Source organism: Schistocerca cancellata, unplaced genomic scaffold, assembly GCF_023864275.1.
Source record: "Schistocerca cancellata isolate TAMUIC-IGC-003103 unplaced genomic scaffold, iqSchCanc2.1 HiC_scaffold_830, whole genome shotgun sequence".
Classification (NCBI taxonomy): domain Eukaryota; kingdom Metazoa; phylum Arthropoda; class Insecta; order Orthoptera; family Acrididae; genus Schistocerca; species Schistocerca cancellata.
In genome coordinates, this window is record NW_026046841.1 from 227366 (window position 1) to 242919 (window position 15554).

Genomic DNA, 15554 nt, shown 5'->3' on the forward strand with positions numbered 1-15554 from the left:
TCATTCGTTTATGAGCCCCACTACAGTGTGCATGCACGTTATCCATGTGAAGAGGCGTAAGCAGATACTACCATTCTGCGAGGTGCCTGCGAAAAGTACACGAGTTGCATTGATGAAGAGAGCAGAAGTGACCGAAAGTTAAGGCCTCCGTGGCGCAATCGGCTAGCGCGTTCGGCTGTTAACCGAAAGGTTGGTGGTTCGAGCCCACCCGGGGGCGAAATCGTTTTAATCGCCACCGAGGTGAGGACGTATGTCCACTTTGATAGAGATACACAGCTAGTGTGACAATTTGGCTGTGTTTGAATGATGCCACCCAGCCTTATACACATTCAGCCACGTGACAGTGGAGGTAAAAACATGGCCCTATGCGGACGTTCTACCGTTTTCCTATTAATTCGGCATGTGTGACACTGCAGTAGAGCGACGACCACTACAAAAGATGTATTATTTACATTTCATTTCGGCGTATACACCGCGAGTGCCATATGACAGGGCCTCTCTCTCGATGTCGATCTGCATTTGGCGTCTCTTAAGTGTCGGTCTGCAGTAGGCCGCTGTTGGCCGAGCGGCGTGCAGTCGCCTTACAGTGCCTTACAGTGCCACTGTGGACGATGTAGCCAGAGAGAGGTGTCGAAAGGCGCGTTTCACAGTAGAGCCACGCTATCCCACAAGCTGTGCACTAGGTCAAGTTTTGCGCAGACCGCAAACCTTTGGTGGCTTGACGCTCGTCGTCGATCGTAAGGGTGAAACAGTGAAGAGAGTTGGAAAACGGTAAGGTGGACACCTCCAGCAGCATCTGTGTGTCAAATCCGATATCTGGTCGAGGGCTGTAAGATTCAGCATGATGACGTGACAATTCGGGAGTGGCTCACGAACGCAAAGCTGCGGCCTTCTTAGCTCAGTGGTAGAGCACTGGTCTCGTAAACCAGGGGTCGTGAGTTCGACCCTCACAGAAGGCATTCATTTTTTTAACTTTGCTGCTGAGAGCAGAGCTAGCTCGAGCAGCATCTAACAGATGGCAGTGCACTGAATGAAGGGGAAGTTCTACAACCGATAAAGAGTGCTCTACTTGCATCAGAGGTTTACTGGATGTGTAGGCGGAACACTGTTTTGTATGCATTTTGTAGTATAATGTCATGCTTGGCGATGTCATTCGTTTATGAGCCCCACTACAGTGTGCATGCACGTTATCCATGTGAAGAGGCGTAAGCAGATACTACCATTCTGCGAGGTGCCTGCGAAAAGTACACGAGTTGCATTGATGAAGAGAGCAGAAGTGACCGAAAGTTAAGGCCTCCGTGGCGCAATCGGCTAGCGCGTTCGGCTGTTAACCGAAAGGTTGGTGGTTCGAGCCCACCCGGGGGCGAAATCGTTTTAATCGCCACCGAGGTGAGGACGTATGTCCACTTTGATAGAGATACACAGCTAGTGTGACAATTTGGCTGTGTTTGAATGATGCCACCCAGCCTTATACACATTCAGCCACGTGACAGTGGAGGTAAAAACATGGCCCTATGCGGACGTTCTACCGTTTTCCTATTAATTCGGCATGTGTGACACTGCAGTAGAGCGACGACCACTACAAAAGATGTATTATTTACATTTCATTTCGGCGTATACACCGCGAGTGCCATATGACAGGGCCTCTCTCTCGATGTCGATCTGCATTTGGCGTCTCTTAAGTGTCGGTCTGCAGTAGGCCGCTGTTGGCCGAGCGGCGTGCAGTCGCCTTACAGTGCCTTACAGTGCCACTGTGGACGATGTAGCCAGAGAGAGGTGTCGAAAGGCGCGTTTCACAGTAGAGCCACGCTATCCCACAAGCTGTGCACTAGGTCAAGTTTTGCGCAGACCGCAAACCTTTGGTGGCTTGACGCTCGTCGTCGATCGTAAGGGTGAAACAGTGAAGAGAGTTGGAAAACGGTAAGGTGGACACCTCCAGCAGCATCTGTGTGTCAAATCCGATATCTGGTCGAGGGCTGTAAGATTCAGTATGATGACGTGACAATTCGGGAGTAGCTCACGAACGCAAAGCTGCGGCCTTCTTAGCTCAGTGGTAGAGCACTGGTCTCGTAAACCAGGGGTCGTGAGTTCGACCCTCACAGAAGGCATTCATTTTTTTAACTTTGCTGCTGAGAGCAGAGCTAGCTCGAGCAGCATCTAACAGATGGCAGTGCACTGAATGAAGGGGAAGTTCTACAACCGATAAAGAGTGCTCTACTTGCATCAGAGGTTTACTGGATGTGTAGGCGGAACACTGTTTTGTATGCATTTTGTAGTATAATGTCATGCTTGGCGATGTCATTCGTTTATGAGCCCCACTACAGTGTGCATGCACGTTATCCATGTGAAGAGGCGGAAGCAGATACTACCATTCTGCGAGGTGCCTGCGAAAAGTACACGAGTTGCATTGATGAAGAGAGCAGAAGTGACCGAAAGTTAAGGCCTCCGTGGCGCAATCGGCTAGCGCGTTCGGCTGTTAACCGAAAGGTTGGTGGTTCGAGCCCACCCGGGGGCGAAATCGTTTTAATCGCCACCGAGGTGAGGACGTATGTCCACTTTGATAGAGATACACAGCTAGTGTGACAATTTGGCTGTGTTTGAATGATGCCACCCAGCCTTATACACATTCAGCCACGTGACAGTGGAGGTAAAAACATGGCCCTATGCGGACGTTCTACCGTTTTCCTATTCATTCGGCATGTGTGACACTGCAGTAGAGCGACGACCACTACAAAAGATGTATTATTTACATTTCATTTCGGCGTATACACCGCGAGTGCCATATGACAGGGCCTCTCTCTCGATGTCGATCTGCATTTGGCGTCTCTTAAGTGTCGGTCTGCAGTAGGCCGCTGTTGGCCGAGCGGCGTGCAGTCGCCTTACATGAAGCCCCCAGTGCCACTGTGGACGATGTAGCCAGAGAGAGGAGTCGAAAGGCGCGTTTCACAGTAGAGCCACGCTATCCCACAAGCTGTGCACTAGGTCAAGTTTTGCGCAGACCGCAAACCTTTGGTGGCTTGACGCTCGTCGTCGATCGTAAGGGTGAAACAGTGAAGAGAGTTGGAAAACGGTAAGGTGGACACCTCCAGCAGCATCTGTGTGTCAAATCCGATATCTGGTCGAGGGCTGTAAGATTCAGTATGATGACGTGACAATTCGGGAGTGGCTCACGAACGCAAAGCTGCGGCCTTCTTAGCTCAGTGGTAGAGCACTGGTCTCGTAAACCAGGGGTCGTGAGTTCGACCCTCACAGAAGGCATTCATTTTTTTAACTTTGCTGCTGAGAGCAGAGCTAGCTCGAGCAGCATCTAACAGATGGCAGTGCACTGAATGAAGGGGAAGTTCTACAACCGATAAAGAGTGCTCTACTTGCATCAGAGGTTTACTGGATGTGTAGGCGGAACACTGTTTTGTATGCATTTTGTAGTATAATGTCATGCTTGGCGATGTCATTCGTTTATGAGCCCCACTACAGTGTGCATGCACGTTATCCATGTGAAGAGGCGTAAGCAGATACTACCATTCTGCGAGGTGCCTGCGAAAAGTACACGAGTTGCATTGATGAAGAGAGCAGAAGTGACCGAAAGTTAAGGCCTCCGTGGCGCAATCGGCTAGCGCGTTCGGCTGTTAACCGAAAGGTTGGTGGTTCGAGCCCACCCGGGGGCGAAATCGTTTTAATCGCCACCGAGGTGAGGACGTATGTCCACTTTGATAGAGATACACAGCTAGTGTGACAATTTGGCTGTGTTTGAATGATGCCACCCAGCCTTATACACATTCAGCCACGTGACAGTGGAGGTAAAAACATGGCCCTATGCGGACGTTCTACCGTTTTCCTATTCATTCGGCATGTGTGACACTGCAGTAGAGCGACGACCACTACAAAAGATGTATTATTTACATTTCATTTCGGCGTATACACCGCGAGTGCCATATGACAGGGCCTCTCTCTCGATGTCGATCTGCATTTGGCGTCTCTTAAGTGTCGGTCTGCAGTAGGCCGCTGTTGGCCGAGCGGCGTGCAGTCGCCTTACATGAAGCCCCCAGTGCCACTGTGGACGATGTAGCCAGAGAGAGGAGTCGAAAGGCGCGTTTCACAGTAGAGCCACGCTATCCCACAAGCTGTGCACTAGGTCAAGTTTTGCGCAGACCGCAAACCTTTGGTGGCTTGACGCTCGTCGTCGATCGTAAGGGTGAAACAGTGAAGAGAGTTGGAAAACAGTAAGGTGGACACCTCCAGCAGCATCTGTGTGTCAAATCCGATATCTGGTCGAGGGCTGTAAGATTCAGTATGATGACGTGACAATTCGGGAGTGGCTCACGAACGCAAAGCTGCGGCCTTCTTAGCTCAGTGGTAGAGCACTGGTCTCGTAAACCAGGGGTCGTGAGTTCGACCCTCACAGAAGGCATTCATTTTTTTAACTTTGCTGCTGAGAGCAGAGCTAGCTCGAGCAGCATCTAACAGATGGCAGTGCACTGAATGAAGGGGAAGTTCTACAACCGATAAAGAGTGCTCTACTTGCATCAGAGGTTTACTGGATGTGTAGGCGGAACACTGTTTTGTATGCATTTTGTAGTATAATGTCATGCTTGGCGATGTCATTCGTTTATGAGCCCCACTACAGTGTGCATGCACGTTATCCATGTGAAGAGGCGTAAGCAGATACTACCATTCTGCGAGGTGCCTGCGAAAAGTACACGAGTTGCATTGATGAAGAGAGCAGAAGTGACCGAAAGTTAAGGCCTCCGTGGCGCAATCGGCTAGCGCGTTCGGCTGTTAACCGAAAGGTTGGTGGTTCGAGCCCACCCGGGGGCGAAATCGTTTTAATCGCCACCGAGGTGAGGACGTATGTCCACTTTGATAGAGATACACAGCTAGTGTGACAATTTGGCTGTGTTTGAATGATGCCACCCAGCCTTATACACATTCAGCCACGTGACAGTGGAGGTAAAAACATGGCCCTATGCGGACGTTCTACCGTTTTCCTATTAATTCGGCATGTGTGACACTGCAGTAGAGCGACGACCACTACAAAAGATGTATTATTTACATTTCATTTCGGCGTATACACCGCGAGTGCCATATGACAGGGCCTCTCTCTCGATTTCGATCTGCATTTGGCGTCTCTTAAGTGTCGGTCTGCAGTAGGCCGCTGTTGGCCGAGCGGCGTGCAGTCGCCTTACATGAAGCCCCCAGTGCCACTGTGGACGATGTAGCCAGAGAGAGGAGTCGAAAGGCGCGTTTCACAGTAGAGCCACGCTATCCCACAAGCTGTGCACTAGGTCAAGTTTTGCGCAGACCGCAAACCTTTGGTGGCTTGACGCCCGTCGTCGATCGTAAGGGTGAAACAGTGAAGAGAGTTGGAAAACGGTAAGGTGGACACCTCCAGCAGCATCTGTGTGTCAAATCCGATATCTGGTCGAGGGCTGTAAGATTCAGTATGATGACGTGACAATTCGGGAGTAGCTCACGAACGCAAAGCTGCGGCCTTCTTAGCTCAGTGGTAGAGCACTGGTCTCGTAAACCAGGGGTCGTGAGTTCGACCCTCACAGAAGGCATTCATTTTGTTAACTTTGCTGCTGAGAGCAGAGCTAGCTCGAGCAGCATCTAACAGATGGCAGTGCACTGAATGAAGGGGAAGTTCTACAACCGATAAAGAGTGCTCTACTTGCATCAGAGGTTTACTGGATGTGTAGGCGGAACACTGTTTTGTATGCATTTTGTAGTATAATGTCATGCTTGGCGATGTCATTCGTTTATGAGCCCCACTACAGTGTGCATGCACGTTATCCATGTGAAGAGGCGTAAGCAGATACTACCATTCTGCGAGGTGCCTGCGAAAAGTACACGAGTTGCATTGATGAAGAGAGCAGAAGTGACCGAAAGTTAAGGCCTCCGTGGCGCAATCGGCTAGCGCGTTCGGCTGTTAACCGAAAGGTTGGTGGTTCGAGCCCACCCGGGGGCGAAATCGTTTTAATCGCCACCGAGGTGAGGACGTATGTCCACTTTGATAGAGATACACAGCTAGTGTGACAATTTGGCTGTGTTTGAATGATGCCACCCAGCCTTATACACATTCAGCCACGTGACAGTGGAGGTAAAAACATGGCCCTATGCGGACGTTCTACCGTTTTCCTATTCATTCGGCATGTGTGACACTGCAGTAGAGCGACGACCACTACAAAAGATGTATTATTTACATTTCATTTCGGCGTATACACCGCGAGTGCCATATGACAGGGCCTCTCTCTCGATGTCGATCTGCATTTGGCGTCTCTTAAGTGTCGGTCTGCAGTAGGCCGCTGTTGGCCGAGCGGCGTGCAGTCGCCTTACATGAAGCCCCCAGTGCCACTGTGGACGATGTAGCCAGAGAGAGGAGTCGAAAGGCGCGTTTCACAGTAGAGCCACGCTATCCCACAAGCTGTGCACTAGGTCAAGTTTTGCGCAGACCGCAAACCTTTGGTGGCTTGACGCTCGTCGTCGATCGTAAGGGTGAAACAGTGAAGAGAGTTGGAAAACGGTAAGGTGGACACCTCCAGCAGCATCTGTGTGTCAAATCCGATATCTGGTCGAGGGCTGTAAGATTCAGTATGATGACGTGACAATTCGGGAGTGGCTCACGAACGCAAAGCTGCGGCCTTCTTAGCTCAGTGGTAGAGCACTGGTCTCGTAAACCAGGGGTCGTGAGTTCGACCCTCACAGAAGGCATTCATTTTTTTAACTTTGCTGCTGAGAGCAGAGCTAGCTCGAGCAGCATCTAACAGATGGCAGTGCACTGAATGAAGGGGAAGTTCTACAACCGATAAAGAGTGCTCTACTTGCATCAGAGGTTTACTGGATGTGTAGGCGGAACACTGTTTTGTATGCATTTTGTAGTATAATGTCATGCTTGGCGATGTCATTCGTTTATGAGCCCCACTACAGTGTGCATGCACGTTATCCATGTGAAGAGGCGTAAGCAGATACTACCATTCTGCGAGGTGCCTGCGAAAAGTACACGAGTTGCATTGATGAAGAGAGCAGAAGTGACCGAAAGTTAAGGCCTCCGTGGCGCAATCGGCTAGCGCGTTCGGCTGTTAACCGAAAGGTTGGTGGTTCGAGCCCACCCGGGGGCGAAATCGTTTTAATCGCCACCGAGGTGAGGACGTATGTCCACTTTGATAGAGATACACAGCTAGTGTGACAATTTGGCTGTGTTTGAATGATGCCACCCAGCCTTATACACATTCAGCCACGTGACAGTGGAGGTAAAAACATGGCCCTATGCGGACGTTCTACCGTTTTCCTATTAATTCGGCATGTGTGACACTGCAGTAGAGCGACGACCACTACAAAAGATGTATTATTTACATTTCATTTCGGCGTATACACCGCGAGTGCCATATGACAGGGCCTCTCTCTCGATGTCGATCTGCATTTGGCGTCTCTTAAGTGTCGGTCTGCAGTAGGCCGCTGTTGGCCGAGCGGCGTGCAGTCGCCTTACATGAAGCCCCCAGTGCCACTGTGGACGATGTAGCCAGAGAGAGGAGTCGAAAGGCGCGTTTCACAGTAGAGCCACGCTATCCCACAAGCTGTGCACTAGGTCAAGTTTTGCGCAGACCGCAAACCTTTGGTGGCTTGACGCTCGTCGTCGATCGTAAGGGTGAAACAGTGAAGAGAGTTGGAAAACGGTAAGGTGGACACCTCCAGCAGCATCTGTGTGTCAAATCCGATATCTGGTCGAGGGCTGTAAGATTCAGTATGATGACGTGACAATTCGGGAGTGGCTCACGAACGCAAAGCTGCGGCCTTCTTAGCTCAGTGGTAGAGCACTGGTCTCGTAAACCAGGGGTCGTGAGTTCGACCCTCACAGAAGGCATTCATTTTTTTAACTTTGCTGCTGAGAGCAGAGCTAGCTCGAGCAGCATCTAACAGATGGCAGTGCACTGAATGAAGGGGAAGTTCTACAACCGATAAAGAGTGCTCTACTTGCATCAGAGGTTTACTGGATGTGTAGGCGGAACACTGTTTTGTATGCATTTTGTAGTATAATGTCATGCTTGGCGATGTCATTCGTTTATGAGCCCCACTACAGTGTGCATGCACGTTATCCATGTGAAGAGGCGTAAGCAGATACTACCATTCTGCGAGGTGCCTGCGAAAAGTACACGAGTTGCATTGATGAAGAGAGCAGAAGTGACCGAAAGTTAAGGCCTCCGTGGCGCAATCGGCTAGCGCGTTCGGCTGTTAACCGAAAGGTTGGTGGTTCGAGCCCACCCGGGGGCGAAATCGTTTTAATCGCCACCGAGGTGAGGACGTATGTCCACTTTGATAGAGATACACAGCTAGTGTGACAATTTGGCTGTGTTTGAATGATGCCACCCAGCCTTATACACATTCAGCCACGTGACAGTGGAGGTAAAAACATGGCCCTATGCGGACGTTCTACCGTTTTCCTATTAATTCGGCATGTGTGACACTGCAGTAGAGCGACGACCACTACAAAAGATGTATTATTTACATTTCATTTCGGCGTATACACCGCGAGTGCCATATGACAGGGCCTCTCTCTCGATTTCGATCTGCATTTGGCGTCTCTTAAGTGTCGGTCTGCAGTAGGCCGCTGTTGGCCGAGCGGCGTGCAGTCGCCTTACATGAAGCCCCCAGTGCCACTGTGGACGATGTAGCCAGAGAGAGGAGTCGAAAGGCGCGTTTCACAGTAGAGCCACGCTATCCCACAAGCTGTGCACTAGGTCAAGTTTTGCGCAGACCGCAAACCTTTGGTGGCTTGACGCCCGTCGTCGATCGTAAGGGTGAAACAGTGAAGAGAGTTGGAAAACGGTAAGGTGGACACCTCCAGCAGCATCTGTGTGTCAAATCCGATATCTGGTCGAGGGCTGTAAGATTCAGTATGATGACGTGACAATTCGGGAGTAGCTCACGAACGCAAAGCTGCGGCCTTCTTAGCTCAGTGGTAGAGCACTGGTCTCGTAAACCAGGGGTCGTGAGTTCGACCCTCACAGAAGGCATTCATTTTGTTAACTTTGCTGCTGAGAGCAGAGCTAGCTCGAGCAGCATCTAACAGATGGCAGTGCACTGAATGAAGGGGAAGTTCTACAACCGATAAAGAGTGCTCTACTTGCATCAGAGGTTTACTGGATGTGTAGGCGGAACACTGTTTTGTATGCATTTTGTAGTATAATGTCATGCTTGGCGATGTCATTCGTTTATGAGCCCCACTACAGTGTGCATGCACGTTATCCATGTGAAGAGGCGTAAGCAGATACTACCATTCTGCGAGGTGCCTGCGAAAAGTACACGAGTTGCATTGATGAAGAGAGCAGAAGTGACCGAAAGTTAAGGCCTCCGTGGCGCAATCGGCTAGCGCGTTCGGCTGTTAACCGAAAGGTTGGTGGTTCGAGCCCACCCGGGGGCGAAATCGTTTTAATCGCCACCGAGGTGAGGACGTATGTCCACTTTGATAGAGATACACAGCTAGTGTGACAATTTGGCTGTGTTTGAATGATGCCACCCAGCCTTATACACATTCAGCCACGTGACAGTGGAGGTAAAAACATGGCCCTATGCGGACGTTCTACCGTTTTCCTATTCATTCGGCATGTGTGACACTGCAGTAGAGCGACGACCACTACAAAAGATGTATTATTTACATTTCATTTCGGCGTATACACCGCGAGTGCCATATGACAGGGCCTCTCTCTCGATGTCGATCTGCATTTGGCGTCTCTTAAGTGTCGGTCTGCAGTAGGCCGCTGTTGGCCGAGCGGCGTGCAGTCGCCTTACATGAAGCCCCCAGTGCCACTGTGGACGATGTAGCCAGAGAGAGGAGTCGAAAGGCGCGTTTCACAGTAGAGCCACGCTATCCCACAAGCTGTGCACTAGGTCAAGTTTTGCGCAGACCGCAAACCTTTGGTGGCTTGACGCCCGTCGTCGATCGTAAGGGTGAAACAGTGAAGAGAGTTGGAAAACGGTAAGGTGGACACCTCCAGCAGCATCTGTGTGTCAAATCCGATATCTGGTCGAGGGCTGTAAGATTCAGTATGATGACGTGACAATTCGGGAGTAGCTCACGAACGCAAAGCTGCGGCCTTCTTAGCTCAGTGGTAGAGCACTGGTCTCGTAAACCAGGGGTCGTGAGTTCGACCCTCACAGAAGGCATTCATTTTGTTAACTTTGCTGCTGAGAGCAGAGCTAGCTCGAGCAGCATCTAACAGATGGCAGTGCACTGAATGAAGGGGAAGTTCTACAACCGATAAAGAGTGCTCTACTTGCATCAGAGGTTTACTGGATGTGTAGGCGGAACACTGTTTTGTATGCATTTTGTAGTATAATGTCATGCTTGGCGATGTCATTCGTTTATGAGCCCCACTACAGTGTGCATGCACGTTATCCATGTGAAGAGGCGTAAGCAGATACTACCATTCTGCGAGGTGCCTGCGAAAAGTACACGAGTTGCATTGATGAAGAGAGCAGAAGTGACCGAAAGTTAAGGCCTCCGTGGCGCAATCGGCTAGCGCGTTCGGCTGTTAACCGAAAGGTTGGTGGTTCGAGCCCACCTGGGGGCGAAATCGTTTTAATCGCCACCGAGGTGAGGACGTATGTCCACTTTGATAGAGATACACAGCTAGTGTGACAATTTGGCTGTGTTTGAATGATGCCACCCAGCCTTATACACATTCAGCCACGTGACAGTGGAGGTAAAAACATGGCCCTATGCGGACGTTCTACCGTTTTCCTATTCATTCGGCATGTGTGACACTGCAGTAGAGCGACGACCACTACAAAAGATGTATTATTTACATTTCATTTCGGCGTATACACCGCGAGTGCCATATGACAGGGCCTCTCTCTCGATGTCGATCTGCATTTGGCGTCTCTTAAGTGTCGGTCTGCAGTAGGCCGCTGTTGGCCGAGCGGCGTGCAGTCGCCTTACAGTGCCTTACAGTGCCTTACAGTGCCACTGTGGACGATGTAGCCAGAGAGAGGAGTCGAAAGGCGCGTTTCACAGTAGAGCCACGCTATCCCACAAGCTGTGCACTAGGTCAAGTTTTGCGCAGACCGCAAACCTTTGGTGGCTTGACGCTCGTCGTCGATCGTAAGGGTGAAACAGTGAAGAGAGTTGGAAAACGGTAAGGTGGACACCTCCAGCAGCATCTGTGTGTCAAATCCGATATCTGGTCGAGGGCTGTAAGATTCAGTATGATGACGTGACAAGTCGGGAGTAGCTCACAAACGCAAAGCTGCGGCCTTCTTAGCTCAGTGGTAGAGCACTGGTCTCGTAAACCAGGGGTCGTGAGTTCGACCCTCACAGAAGGCATTCATTTTTTTAACTTTGGTGCTGAGAGCAGAGCTAGCTCGAGCAGCATCTAACAGATGGCAGTGCACTGAATGAAGGGGAAGTTCTACAACCGATAAAGAGTGCTCTACTTGCATCAGAGGTTTACTGGATGTGTAGGCGGAACACTGTTTTGTATGCATTTTGTAGTATAATGTCATGCTTGGCGGTGTCATTCGTTTATGAGCCCCACTACAGTGTGCATGCACGTTATCCATGTGAAGAGGCGTAAGCAGATACTACCATTCTGCGAGGTGCCTGCGAAAAGTACACGAGTTGCATTGATGAAGAGAGCAGAAGTGACCGAAAGTTAAGGCCTCCGTGGCGCAATCGGCTAGCGCGTTCGGCTGTTAACCGAAAGGTTGGTGGTTCGAGCCCACCCGGGGGCGAAATCGTTTTAATCGCCACCGAGGTGAGGACGTATGTCCACTTTGATAGAGATACACAGCTAGTGTGACAATTTGGCTGTGTTTGAATGATGCCACCCAGCCTTATACACATTCAGCCACGTGACAGTGGAGGTAAAAACATGGCCCTATGCGGACGTTCTACCGTTTTCCTATTAATTCGGCATGTGTGACACTGCAGTAGAGCGACGACCACTACAAAAGATGTATTATTTACATTTCATTTCGGCGTATACACCGCGAGTGCCATATGACAGGGCCTCTCTCTCGATGTCGATCTGCATTTGGCGTCTCTTAAGTGTCGGTCTGCAGTAGGCCGCTGTTGGCCGAGCGGCGTGCAGTCGCCTTACATGAAGCCCCCAGTGCCACTGTGGACGATGTAGCCAGAGAGAGGAGTCGAAAGGCGCGTTTCACAGTAGAGCCACGCTATCCCACAAGCTGTGCACTAGGTCAAGTTTTGCGCAGACCGCAAACCTTTGGTGGCTTGACGCTCGTCGTCGATCGTAAGGGTGAAACAGTGAAGAGAGTTGGAAAACGGTAAGGTGGACACCTCCAGCAGCATCTGTGTGTCAAATCCGATATCTGGTCGAGGGCTGTAAGATTCAGTATGATGACGTGACAATTCGGGAGTAGCTCACGAACGCAAAGCTGCGGCCTTCTTAGCTCAGTGGTAGAGCACTGGTCTCGTAAACCAGGGGTCGTGAGTTCGACCCTCACAGAAGGCATTCATTTTTTTAACTTTGCTGCTGAGAGCAGAGCTAGCTCGAGCAGCATCTAACAGATGGCAGTGCACTGAATGAAGGGGAAGTTCTACAACCGATAAAGAGTGCTCTACTTGCATCAGAGGTTTACTGGATGTGTAGGCGGAACACTGTTTTGTATGCATTTTGTAGTATAATGTCATGCTTGGCGATGTCATTCGTTTATGAGCCCCACTACAGTGTGCATGCACGTTATCCATGTGAAGAGGCGTAAGCAGATACTACCATTCTGCGAGGTGCCTGCGAAAAGTACACGAGTTGCATTGATGAAGAGAGCAGAAGTGACCGAAAGTTAAGGCCTCCGTGGCGCAATCGGCTAGCGCGTTCGGCTGTTAACCGAAAGGTTGGTGGTTCGAGCCCACCTGGGGGCGAAATCGTTTTAATCGCCACCGAGGTGAGGACGTATGTCCACTTTGATAGAGATACACAGCTAGTGTGACAATTTGGCTGTGTTTGAATGATGCCACCCAGCCTTATACACATTCAGCCACGTGACAGTGGAGGTAAAAACATGGCCCTATGCGGACGTTCTACCGTTTTCCTATTCATTCGGCATGTGTGACACTGCAGTAGAGCGACGACCACTACAAAAGATGTATTATTTACATTTCATTTCGGCGTATACACCGCGAGTGCCATATGACAGGGCCTCTCTCTCGATGTCGATCTGCATTTGGCGTCTCTTAAGTGTCGGTCTGCAGTAGGCCGCTGTTGGCCGAGCGGCGTGCAGTCGCCTTACATGAAGCCCCCAGTGCCACTGTGGACGATGTAGCCAGAGAGAGGAGTCGAAAGGCGCGTTTCACAGTAGAGCCACGCTATCCCACAAGCTGTGCACTAGGTCAAGTTTTGCGCAGACCGCAAACCTTTGGTGGCTTGACGCTCGTCGTCGATCGTAAGGGTGAAACAGTGAAGAGAGTTGGAAAACGGTAAGGTGGACACCTCCAGCAGCATCTGTGTGTCAAATCCGATATCTGGTCGAGGGCTGTAAGATTCAGTATGATGACGTGACAATTCGGGAGTGGCTCACGAAAGCAAAGCTGCGGCCTTCTTAGCTCAGTGGTAGAGCACTGGTCTCGTAAACCAGGGGTCGTGAGTTCGACCCTCACAGAAGGCATTCATTTTTTTAACTTTGCTGCTGAGAGCAGAGCTAGCTCGAGCAGCATCTAACAGATGGCAGTGCACTGAATGAAGGGGAAGTTCTACAACCGATAAAGAGTGCTCTACTTGCATCAGAGGTTTACTGGATGTGTAGGCGGAACACTGTTTTGTATGCATTTTGTAGTATAATGTCATGCTTGGCGATGTCATTCGTTTATGAGCCCCACTACAGTGTGCATGCACGTTATCCATGTGAAGAGGCGTAAGCAGATACTACCATTCTGCGAGGTGCCTGCGAAAAGTACACGAGTTGCATTGATGAAGAGAGCAGAAGTGACCGAAAGTTAAGGCCTCCGTGGCGCAATCGGCTAGCGCGTTCGGCTGTTAACCGAAAGGTTGGTGGTTCGAGCCCACCCGGGGGCGAAATCGTTTTAATCGCCACCGAGGTGAGGACGTATGTCCACTTTGATAGAGATACACAGCTAGTGTGACAATTTGGCTGTGTTTGAATGATGCCACCCAGCCTTATACACATTCAGCCACGTGACAGTGGAGGTAAAAACATGGCCCTATGCGGACGTTCTACCGTTTTCCTATTAATTCGGCATGTGTGACACTGCAGTAGAGCGACGACCACTACAAAAGATGTATTATTTACATTTCATTTCGGCGTATACACCGCGAGTGCCATATGACAGTGCCTCTCTCTCGATGTCGATCTGCATTTGGCGTCTCTTAAGTGTCGGTCTGCAGTAGGCCGCTGTTGGCCGAGCGGCGTGCAGTCGCCTTACATGAAGCCCCCAGTGCCACTGTGGACGATGTAGCCAGAGAGAGGAGTCGAAAGGCGCGTTTCACAGTAGAGCCACGCTATCCCACAAGCTGTGCACTAGGTCAAGTTTTGCGCAGACCGCAAACCTTTGGTGGCTTGACGCTCGTCGTCGATCGTAAGGGTGAAACAGTGAAGAGAGTTGGAAAACGGTAAGGTGGACACCTCCAGCAGCATCTGTGTGTCAAATCCGATATCTGGTCGAGGGCTGTAAGATTCAGTATGATGACGTGACAATTCGGGAGTAGCTCACGAACGCAAAGCTGCGGCCTTCTTAGCTCAGTGGTAGAGCACTGGTCTCGTAAACCAGGGGTCGTGAGTTCGACCCTCACAGAAGGCATTCATTTTTTTAACTTTGCTGCTGAGAGCAGAGCTAGCTCGAGCAGCATCTAACAGATGGCAGTGCACTGAATGAAGGGGAAGTTCTGCAACCGATAAAGAGTGCTCTACTTGCATCAGAGGTTTACTGGATGTGTAGGCGGAACACTGTTTTGTATGCATTTTGTAGTATAATGTCATGCTTGGCGATGTCATTCGTTTATGAGCCCCACTACAGTGTGCATGCACGTTATCCATGTGAAGAGGCGTAAGCAGATACTACCATTCTGCGAGGTGCCTGCGAAAAGTACACGAGTTGCATTGATGAAGAGAGCAGAAGTGACCGAAAGTTAAGGCCTCCGTGGCGCAATCGGCTAGCGCGTTCGGCTGTTAACCGAAAGGTTGGTGGTTCGAGCCCACCCGGGGGCGAAATCGTTTTAATCGCCACCGAGGTGAGGACGTATGTCCACTTTGATAGAGATACACAGCTAGTGTGACAATTTGGCTGTGTTTGAATGATGCCACCCAGCCTTATACACATTCAGCCACGTGACAGTGGAGGTAAAAACATGGCCCTATGCGGACGTTCTACCGTTTTCCTATTAATTCGGCATGTGTGACACTGCAGTAGAGCGACGACCACTACAAAAGATGTATTATTTACATTTCATTTCGGCGTATACACCGCGAGTGCCATATGACAGGGCCTCTCTCTCGATGTCGATCTGCATTTGGCGTCTCTTAAGTGTCGGTCTGCAGTAGGCCGCTGTTGGCCGAGCGGCGTGCAGTCGCCTTACATGAAGCCCCCA

The 15554-nt window shown here is 50.4% G+C and overlaps 27 non-coding genes across 27 annotated transcripts; all 27 read left to right on the forward strand.

The window, feature by feature from the left end:
- The first annotated feature begins 143 nt into the window (after positions 1-143).
- Trnan-guu (transfer RNA asparagine (anticodon GUU)) lies at positions 144-217 on the forward strand. The gene has a single exon. It is a non-coding gene; the product is annotated as a tRNA-Asn (tRNA).
- Positions 218-887: 670 nt separating this feature from the next.
- On the forward strand, positions 888-959 carry Trnat-cgu (transfer RNA threonine (anticodon CGU)). The gene has a single exon. It is a non-coding gene; the product is annotated as a tRNA-Thr (tRNA).
- Positions 960-1292: 333 nt separating this feature from the next.
- On the forward strand, positions 1293-1366 carry Trnan-guu (transfer RNA asparagine (anticodon GUU)). Its single transcript has one exon. It is a non-coding gene; the product is annotated as a tRNA-Asn (tRNA).
- Positions 1367-2036: 670 nt separating this feature from the next.
- Trnat-cgu (transfer RNA threonine (anticodon CGU)) lies at positions 2037-2108 on the forward strand. Its single transcript has one exon. It is a non-coding gene; the product is annotated as a tRNA-Thr (tRNA).
- A 333-nt stretch (positions 2109-2441) lies between these two features.
- Positions 2442-2515, forward strand: Trnan-guu (transfer RNA asparagine (anticodon GUU)). The gene has a single exon. It is a non-coding gene; the product is annotated as a tRNA-Asn (tRNA).
- A 671-nt stretch (positions 2516-3186) lies between these two features.
- Trnat-cgu (transfer RNA threonine (anticodon CGU)) lies at positions 3187-3258 on the forward strand. Its single transcript has one exon. It is a non-coding gene; the product is annotated as a tRNA-Thr (tRNA).
- Positions 3259-3591: 333 nt separating this feature from the next.
- Positions 3592-3665, forward strand: Trnan-guu (transfer RNA asparagine (anticodon GUU)). Its single transcript has one exon. It is a non-coding gene; the product is annotated as a tRNA-Asn (tRNA).
- Positions 3666-4336: 671 nt separating this feature from the next.
- On the forward strand, positions 4337-4408 carry Trnat-cgu (transfer RNA threonine (anticodon CGU)). The gene has a single exon. It is a non-coding gene; the product is annotated as a tRNA-Thr (tRNA).
- Positions 4409-4741: 333 nt separating this feature from the next.
- Positions 4742-4815, forward strand: Trnan-guu (transfer RNA asparagine (anticodon GUU)). The gene has a single exon. It is a non-coding gene; the product is annotated as a tRNA-Asn (tRNA).
- A 671-nt stretch (positions 4816-5486) lies between these two features.
- Trnat-cgu (transfer RNA threonine (anticodon CGU)) lies at positions 5487-5558 on the forward strand. Its single transcript has one exon. It is a non-coding gene; the product is annotated as a tRNA-Thr (tRNA).
- Positions 5559-5891: 333 nt separating this feature from the next.
- Positions 5892-5965, forward strand: Trnan-guu (transfer RNA asparagine (anticodon GUU)). Its single transcript has one exon. It is a non-coding gene; the product is annotated as a tRNA-Asn (tRNA).
- A 671-nt stretch (positions 5966-6636) lies between these two features.
- On the forward strand, positions 6637-6708 carry Trnat-cgu (transfer RNA threonine (anticodon CGU)). The gene has a single exon. It is a non-coding gene; the product is annotated as a tRNA-Thr (tRNA).
- A 333-nt stretch (positions 6709-7041) lies between these two features.
- Trnan-guu (transfer RNA asparagine (anticodon GUU)) lies at positions 7042-7115 on the forward strand. Its single transcript has one exon. It is a non-coding gene; the product is annotated as a tRNA-Asn (tRNA).
- Positions 7116-7786: 671 nt separating this feature from the next.
- Trnat-cgu (transfer RNA threonine (anticodon CGU)) lies at positions 7787-7858 on the forward strand. Its single transcript has one exon. It is a non-coding gene; the product is annotated as a tRNA-Thr (tRNA).
- A 333-nt stretch (positions 7859-8191) lies between these two features.
- Positions 8192-8265, forward strand: Trnan-guu (transfer RNA asparagine (anticodon GUU)). The gene has a single exon. It is a non-coding gene; the product is annotated as a tRNA-Asn (tRNA).
- A 671-nt stretch (positions 8266-8936) lies between these two features.
- Trnat-cgu (transfer RNA threonine (anticodon CGU)) lies at positions 8937-9008 on the forward strand. The gene has a single exon. It is a non-coding gene; the product is annotated as a tRNA-Thr (tRNA).
- Positions 9009-9341: 333 nt separating this feature from the next.
- Trnan-guu (transfer RNA asparagine (anticodon GUU)) lies at positions 9342-9415 on the forward strand. Its single transcript has one exon. It is a non-coding gene; the product is annotated as a tRNA-Asn (tRNA).
- A 671-nt stretch (positions 9416-10086) lies between these two features.
- Positions 10087-10158, forward strand: Trnat-cgu (transfer RNA threonine (anticodon CGU)). Its single transcript has one exon. It is a non-coding gene; the product is annotated as a tRNA-Thr (tRNA).
- Positions 10159-10491: 333 nt separating this feature from the next.
- Positions 10492-10565, forward strand: Trnan-guu (transfer RNA asparagine (anticodon GUU)). The gene has a single exon. It is a non-coding gene; the product is annotated as a tRNA-Asn (tRNA).
- A 680-nt stretch (positions 10566-11245) lies between these two features.
- Positions 11246-11317, forward strand: Trnat-cgu (transfer RNA threonine (anticodon CGU)). The gene has a single exon. It is a non-coding gene; the product is annotated as a tRNA-Thr (tRNA).
- A 333-nt stretch (positions 11318-11650) lies between these two features.
- On the forward strand, positions 11651-11724 carry Trnan-guu (transfer RNA asparagine (anticodon GUU)). Its single transcript has one exon. It is a non-coding gene; the product is annotated as a tRNA-Asn (tRNA).
- Positions 11725-12395: 671 nt separating this feature from the next.
- Trnat-cgu (transfer RNA threonine (anticodon CGU)) lies at positions 12396-12467 on the forward strand. The gene has a single exon. It is a non-coding gene; the product is annotated as a tRNA-Thr (tRNA).
- Positions 12468-12800: 333 nt separating this feature from the next.
- On the forward strand, positions 12801-12874 carry Trnan-guu (transfer RNA asparagine (anticodon GUU)). The gene has a single exon. It is a non-coding gene; the product is annotated as a tRNA-Asn (tRNA).
- Positions 12875-13545: 671 nt separating this feature from the next.
- Positions 13546-13617, forward strand: Trnat-cgu (transfer RNA threonine (anticodon CGU)). The gene has a single exon. It is a non-coding gene; the product is annotated as a tRNA-Thr (tRNA).
- A 333-nt stretch (positions 13618-13950) lies between these two features.
- Positions 13951-14024, forward strand: Trnan-guu (transfer RNA asparagine (anticodon GUU)). The gene has a single exon. It is a non-coding gene; the product is annotated as a tRNA-Asn (tRNA).
- A 671-nt stretch (positions 14025-14695) lies between these two features.
- Positions 14696-14767, forward strand: Trnat-cgu (transfer RNA threonine (anticodon CGU)). Its single transcript has one exon. It is a non-coding gene; the product is annotated as a tRNA-Thr (tRNA).
- A 333-nt stretch (positions 14768-15100) lies between these two features.
- Positions 15101-15174, forward strand: Trnan-guu (transfer RNA asparagine (anticodon GUU)). The gene has a single exon. It is a non-coding gene; the product is annotated as a tRNA-Asn (tRNA).
- Positions 15175-15554: the final 380 nt, after the last annotated feature.